This window comes from Dasypus novemcinctus, chromosome 12, assembly GCF_030445035.2.
Source record: "Dasypus novemcinctus isolate mDasNov1 chromosome 12, mDasNov1.1.hap2, whole genome shotgun sequence".
Classification (NCBI taxonomy): domain Eukaryota; kingdom Metazoa; phylum Chordata; class Mammalia; order Cingulata; family Dasypodidae; genus Dasypus; species Dasypus novemcinctus.
Genome location: NC_080684.1, coordinates 49421092 through 49428815, shown reverse-complemented (window position 1 = coordinate 49428815; position 7724 = coordinate 49421092). Strand labels below are relative to the sequence as shown.

The 7724-nt window shown below is 44.0% G+C and overlaps 1 pseudogene; it reads left to right on the top strand.

Moving 5' to 3' along the window:
• Positions 1-5931: 5931 nt before the first annotated feature.
• LOC101426426 (peroxisomal biogenesis factor 3-like) lies at positions 5932-7414 on the top strand (annotated as a pseudogene).
• The last annotated feature ends 310 nt before the right edge of the window (positions 7415-7724 follow it).

Below are 7724 nucleotides of genomic sequence, written 5' to 3'. Positions count from 1 at the left end.
TATGGCTTTTTTCTTAACAGTGTTTGTGCCTATTTCTGCTATTATATATTGAATAGATTGACTAATGGTTGCCACACTTGCTCAAGAAGTCTGATGTAAGGGAAAATGCACTGATTTTGGTTTCAAACAGACCTAGGCTGGAATTGTGGGTCTACCATGTATTAGTTAATTGACTATGGTTACATTAGCCAATTGAGCCACTGTTCCAACATCTGTAGAATAAAGAATTTCATCTACCTTGCGCTGTTCATGGGGGGTTTAAATAAAACACATCAACTTATATTTTTGTTTTTATAATTTTTATCATTATATTAATATAATCAAAGTTCTTAGCATAGTGTCTGCAATGGAGTAGGCCCTCAATAAATTCCCTACTTGAATTTCAATTACAGTCTTGGTCCCTTCTCCCTCAAGGGGTAAACCAGGTCCAGCACATGCCTGCATTTTAAATGAATACCTTCTCCTGAATATTTTCTAAACTGGATAGGGGAACACTTTGCAAAGTAAGTTTTCTTGGAAGTTCTTAGGCAATGGGAGAGGTTCTTTCATCAAACATTTGAATTGTGCTTCATTCTATATCTGCTCTTGATGTTTCTCATTGTTCTTGGCATATTAAAGGCTTTGAAAAATCTCAGTACAAAGAATTTTTTAAATGTTTTAATCAGGAAGCAGGCATAGCTCAATGGTCGAGTGCCTGCTTCCCATGTCCCTGCTTCAATCCCCAGTGCTTCCTAAAAAATAAATCAATACATGTTTTAACTGGGTATTTCTCAAACTAATGTGACCATCAATTGTTTTTCAAAGTAAGGGAATTAGCACCCCATAATTGTGCTCCCAAGAATATACATTGGGAAATACTAACGTAGGGATAGAAGCTAGGCATGGTGAATAGCACCAGGGAGAAGTTGGTGTAACCATAAAGAATCTCTTAACCAGAAAAGATGGCTAGGGCAAAGTTCTCCTGCAAAGCAGAGCCATAATAAGGGTCTAAGGATGTGACTTAATAGATAATATCCCTTCTGAGGAAAAGGCAGAAGAATGAGGAATGGGAAGGATGAAAGAGGGCAAAAAGAAAGAGTGAAAGCATTCATCACTATATCAAGCATTTATTGAGCAACTGCTATGTGAAGGATGTAAAGATGACTTGACCTTGTCCCTGTATTAAGGAAATAAAGAAAAAAGAAAAAAGAAAAGAAAGGAGGAGACATGGGAAAAGAAAGATAATAGATTAGAAAGGAGAAAAAAGATATATTCGAGGAAAACCTTATTGAAATACACCAGTGGTCAAGATTCTAGTCTGTTCTACCTCCCAAAGGCTATCTGGCAGCAACCTATCTTTAAGTACATCATAATGTCTCATATGGAACCTATCTTTGATACTCTCTCCTAGACTCTTTCAATAACCGATTATCTATCACAATCCTACCATCCAGCTTTCCATATCCCTACTTCCAGTCTCTCCTCCAATTCACCTTACCCACTGTTATGCATGGGGATTGTCCCAATCCAAAGTCTAGGGTGTCCCCATCACCTACAGAAAAATACTCCTTCACCAGAGGTAAGTGACCACCCAGGCACTGCCCTAATACCCTGTCTGATCAGATTTCTGACAAAGCTCCTAACTACTCCATCTGAGTCAAGACCTATTGCATCTGTCAAATGGGAGTAATAATGTTAGCTATCTCACGTGTTGTTGAGAGGATTAACTAAGACAGTGCATGTAAGTTACTGTAAAGTAATCAGAAATATTGACCAAAATGGCACCCTCAACATATGACATGGATAAACTTAGCTAGAAGCTCTGTGGAATGAAAAAATGAAAAACCTTGTTCAATGTTGACAATAATATATCTTTAAGAGAAGCAAATCAAAATCAAATTCAGAAAAATTTATTTTGCAGATTTAGGCAAAAAAGAATTGTCTGGCCTCTTTCCGAGTTGCCAGCTCTTCCCATGGGCTACAGCTTCGTAATGCTGCTCCGTGACGGCATCCTATCCGAGGACCCTCAGTCGCAGGCAGGAGCCATGCCACCCACAGCTGTCACAAGTGCCCCCGGGAACAGCAATCCATTGGAGGGGGACTATGCATTGATATTTAGGGATCAAGGCCACCGGGCTTTTGTCCACTGACATTTTTCTGATACTGAATAAACTTTTGGCTGTTTTAGTAGCAAATCCTTACTTGCCATCGGGCTGGAGGGCTTAGCCTCGCTCAGGCCCAAGAGTCAGGGGGAGGGCTCGCTCCTGCCGAACCGCCGGCGGGGGGTACTCCCGAAGGGAGCACCGGTTCTCCAGGCGTGGGGGACGCGCGGTTGGGGAAAAAACCACGGAGACCGCTTGAGCGCAAGAACAGGTCTGCTTTATTATGGAAGTGCACTAGGTTATATAGGGTTGAGAGGGAGGAGTAAGATGGAGGGAGGGCTAGCTACGGGGCAGTAGTGGACAGGCTGAAGCTGATGGACAGCCCCGAGGTAAGCAGTTACCGGGGAAGAGGGCAGATTGTACGTTGGCAATATGGGCGGGACTGGCGGGAAAGATAGCGACGGCTGGAAAGGGGAGGAGGGGTGGCGAGAGGCAGCAACACTTACTAATTATTTATATTTTCGTAGGTAAATCTACATAAGATGTCACAGTAGTCACAGGCTTTATGAAGGGATAGGTGAGAAATCTGTGCAGAGTTACAACTCTTTATAAATAGGTCCAGCATGGAATAGTTATGTATTTTACTTCTTAATATCCTATACTAGAAAGAGCTATTTTATTTTAAACTGTTCATTTCCTATGAAACATAATAAATATATGGAAATGGTTTGATAGGAGACAAGTGAGAACTGAGAGCTGGGGAATCATTTAATAAACCCAGAATATTCCATCTGAGTTGATACAGATTAGGGGAAGTCACAGGTCAAAAGAGATAAGATATGAGAGAGAGAGAGAGCTCAGTCAGGCAAAAATGTGAAACCAGAAGTGTCTGTTAGACTGTGAGCCCCTAGAAATTCATTGAACTCTAAGGAGGTTTCTAGGAATCTCCTCAAAATATGGGATAAGAGTCTCAAGCCAATTTTCATTAAATCTCAAAGATTATTGAGATTATCTGTATCTGGATTAGTCATTCACTTGATTAATATTTATCGTCTACCACGGACCAGAATATTTTACAGGCAATGAGATTAAAGTGTTGAACAAGACAAGCTTCCTGCTTTAATACCTTGCTCTCTAAGTGGAAGACAGAGTGAAAGCAGACGTGGGAGACAGACAATTAACAAGTAAAGAAATAAATGGGGAAGTGGATGTGGCTCAACTGATAGAGTGTCCGTCTACCATATGGAGGGTCCAGGGTTCAATCCCCAGGGCCTCCTGACCCGTGTGATGAGCTGGCTCACACGCAGTGCTGCCGCACACAAGGAGTGCCGTGCCATGCAGGGGCGCCCCCACAGAGGGGTGTCCCACACTCAAGGTGTGCACTCCACAAGGAGAGCCACCCCATGTGAAAAAAAAGTGCAACTCACCCAGGAGTGGTGCCACACACATGGAGAGCTGACGCAGCAAGATGACACAACAAAAAAGAGATACAGATTCCCAGTGCGGCTGAATAATGCAAGTGGATGCAGAAGAACACACAGCGAATAGACACAGAGAGCAGACAACGAGGGGAAGGGGAGAGAAATAAATAAAAGAAACCTTTAAAAATAAATAAATAAATAAATGAACAAGACAATTTCAGAGAGAGGAAGTATTATAAAAAAATAATAATAACAAAGCAGGGCATGTGTTATGAGTTCTTCTGGACAAAGGAAGGCACTGGTGGTGAACTAATTTAGATCCGTCAATCAGGGAAGACTTCAACGAGGAGGTGTTGTTTGAACAAAGACCTGTAGGAAGGTGCCAGCCATGCAGAAATCCTGGGGCATTCACTTAAAGCTAGGGGTTCTTAAAATTTTTGTTCCATAGACCCCTTTGCCAGTCAAATGAAAACTATGGGTCCCTTCTCAGAATGTAGGAGTAGATAGTTTCATGGCACTCAACATTGGCATGTCTTTAAATTAAATTTTAGGATTAATCAAAATTACATTTTATAACTTTCCTGTAATTTCAATACCTGATAACCTAATACAGTTCAACGTCTGTTGAAATGTCATTTTCGGCAAACATTTAGAAATTCAAGTTTTCCCACGGCACCATAAAACCATATCTGCCCTCTTTATCAACCTTTTCGCAGGCAGTTATCCACTGCACTCAGAACACACTACATCAAAATAAAAATCATACTAAATCCACACTATACTGTGTATTATTTAATAAATATATCACACCCGCACTAACATGTCCCCCCAAGAATAACGTTTTGTGAATTTCCAGTTCAAGCTCACGGAACCCCTGAAATCTTTCTACAGACCCCCTGGTTAAGAACCCTGCTCTGTGCAGGGAGTCAGCATGCACAAGCTTCGCAAACAGCAGCAGAAAGGACCAGGGGACTAACTGCAAAGAGCTAGGGGAAAGAGGAAGAGCTCCAAAGCTATGTTCCCTGCTAGAGTCTTTTTTTTTTTTTTTTTATTTACTTTGTAATAATATTACATTAAAAATATATATATATGAGGTCCCATTGAACCCTACCTCCCCCACCCCACCTCTCCCTCCCCTCAGCAACACTCTCTCCCATCATCATGACACAGCCATTGCATTTGGCAAGTATATCTCTGGGCACCCCCGCACCCCATGGTCAACGGTTCACACCATGGCCCACACTCTCCCCCATTCCATCCAGTGGGCCCTGTGAGGATTTACAGTGTCCGGTGATTGCCCCTGAAGCACCATCCAGGGCAGCTCCATGTCCCTGCTAGAGTCTTTAGGCCCTAGAGCAGCACCTTACACCTTGTAGATGCTCAGTGTATGTGTGCTGAATGAATGATTCAAGGGTGTTGAAACCAGGACTAAATGCAGCCTTTTATATGTGTGGTTTTTTTTGGGGGGGGGGTAACAGCCTTTTATATGTGTTTTTTGGGGGGAGTGAGGTGCAGTTTCTACAATTCACAAATTCCTCCTATTTCATTGTTTCACCAATGATCAATGTTGGTCCCCTATAAATTTGATTTGTCTATAGTGGAGCACTCAGGGATGCATATTTATATGACAGATTGTTATCTCAAGGACATGGAGTTCAACAGCTATGCTTCAATTTATTTTGTATTTTTCTTCTTCCTTGCTTCTGCATAAATCGGGGTTATGCAGGGATGGGAAATGAGATCCTTTATAAGTGCCCCCTGCAATGCCCTAGCGGCCTCTCCTCTGTACTGCACTGGTGGGAAGGGTCATCTCTGCCCAACGCGTAATTAAGCCAAATTTTTGCTAGGAAACTAAAACATTTCCTTCTAAAGAGTATAAGTAAACTGAACAGTAGCCAAATAAGAACAAATATTTATTGCACCACAAAGTGTGACTTCAGAAACACCCTGAACCACACAAGGAAATTAACCAAATTTCTTTAGAATCCCATCTTTTTGTACCATCTTTTTAGGCTTTATTTTCCCCCTCCCCTTTCCCCTCCCCCACCCCCATTTTGTTTTATAATCCCAAATATGATCACACAAATTGATCATCTACTTTATGAGCCTGATTTTTTTAATGACTCCTGATTTCCTCCAAAATTCAAATCTTTAATGGAAGAAAATCTGCTACTGCTAACAATATTCCAAAGAATGTTAATTCCAAATAGATGGTCCAAAAATGTTTTAAAAGAGGCACGATCACTGAAATGAGTGAATAGCTTCCCAATGCAGCCATTCAATTAAATGACAAAGTTTGCTAAGATTTTAAAAAATTCAGATATGCCTTATAATAACTTATACATATTTAGTTTGTGGTACATTAACTTTTCCTGTTTTGCATTAAAAACGGTTCACTGCAGTTTCTATAAACTATTGATGAAGGAACAATGCGTTCTCCAGGGTAGGCTGGTGGTGGTGGTGATGGGAAGGTTACCTATTTTAGAAATGCATGGTGCTGGTCAAAAATGTTAAACTATGCAGAGAGTTATAAAAATTATCTAACTAGTCCATAAATCCATTTTCTTGGGGTTCTAACTTCAAAAAGAGGCTTTCCAGGGAGGCAGGCGGGAGGCCAGGAAGAGGCGAAGGCGCCGCTGCCCCCCGAGCGCACGCCCCTCGGCCGCGCTGACCCCTGCGGGAGCGGCGTCTGGGTTTGGGGAGCGCGGGCCGGGTCGGGGAGCTGCGGTGCTGGTGACCCCTCCCGGGCCCCACACCCTCGGGCCCCGAGAGGCTGAGGTCCGTGTGGAATCTTCTGCAAGGTTTCACAAAGAAGAAATGCCTCCTCCTGGGCTCGGTGCTCGGAGGAGTGTACATCCTGGGGAAGAATGGACAGAAAACATCGGAGAAATTCAAGAAAGGGAGGCTGCAGGGCGCATTGCCCACGCACGACGACCCCAGCACTTGGAGCTCAACCAGAGCACGTGCAACTTGACAGCGCCGTCCTTGCTGCCGCCGCCTAGAGAGGCCTCAGTGCAGCAGCTCAGCTCTGAGCCTCGTAGGTCTGCTGAAAAACAGGCCTTCAAACAAGCTAGAAACAGGGGAGGACCTGAAGGTCATAAGCTCCCTGAGTGGAGTCGCAGCTGTGCGCAGTGCGCGTCTGCTGGGCGGACTTTGCGGGTGCAGTTACACGTCATCGGTGGCTACGTCTGCCTGGGTCAGGCGGCAGTTGGCAAACAGGGCGCCACGGTTCCTGCTCCCCAGATGTCCACCAGCAATGTTGATCACGCCTCAGCACCGCCTTGGAGCTGGCCCGACTGAACTGATCACTGTCATTAAGCAAGCTGTGCGGAACCTTCTGGAAGTGTTTGTCTTAAACGCTCTTTGTCCTTTTGGACTTGGAGCAAAAACGGAAAGAAATCAGGATTCTGGTTGAGCAGAAAACCTCTCCTCCTTGGGGGGCAGGAGGGTGGCTGCTACGAGATGCCAAGCAAGGGTCCCCCGGCGCCCAGGCCTGCGGATTTCCCCTAAAGATGTTACCACGATTAAACTCCTCAGCAAACTAGAGACATGCTGGGGAGTCCAGATGTCAGGACGGAGTCGCATTCCTGCCTAAACCGAGGCTTTAGCAGACTTTTGGACACACGGCCGAGTTGTTCCCGGCGACTGCATCAACAGTCCTTCCAGCGTCAGCTCTGCCTTTGCCTAAGGTAATTCCGATGATAAACGGGCAGATCCATTCGGTGTGCAGCCACGCACCAGTCACTTTGTTCAGGAGCTGCTGCTCATGGAACAGACTTTGCTGCTAATGTGTACAAAGCCTTCAGCACCCCTCAGCAGCTGAAGAAGTAAAGCATTCTTCAAGAGAAACTACCGGGGGAAAAAAAATACACTGCATCAACTATCTGCAGAGTAACAATTTATTACCAAAACACCCAATAAAAACATATTCTTAATCAAAGTCTTCATTTCATAATGAAATCGATTCATTTGACATCTATATATATATATATATATATATACACACTTTTTTTTTTTAATCAAAGTTTTTTTTTTTTTCCAGCTCTCTGTGTGTGCAGCACCATTCTTGGTCAGGCTGCGATTTTGCGCTGCGTGGCTCTCCTTACCGGGCGCACTCCTTGAGCAGTGGGGCTCCCCTATGCAGGGGGACACCCCTGCGTGGCAGGGCACTCCTTGCCTGCATCAGCACTGCATATGGGCCAGCTCCACACGGGTCAAGGAG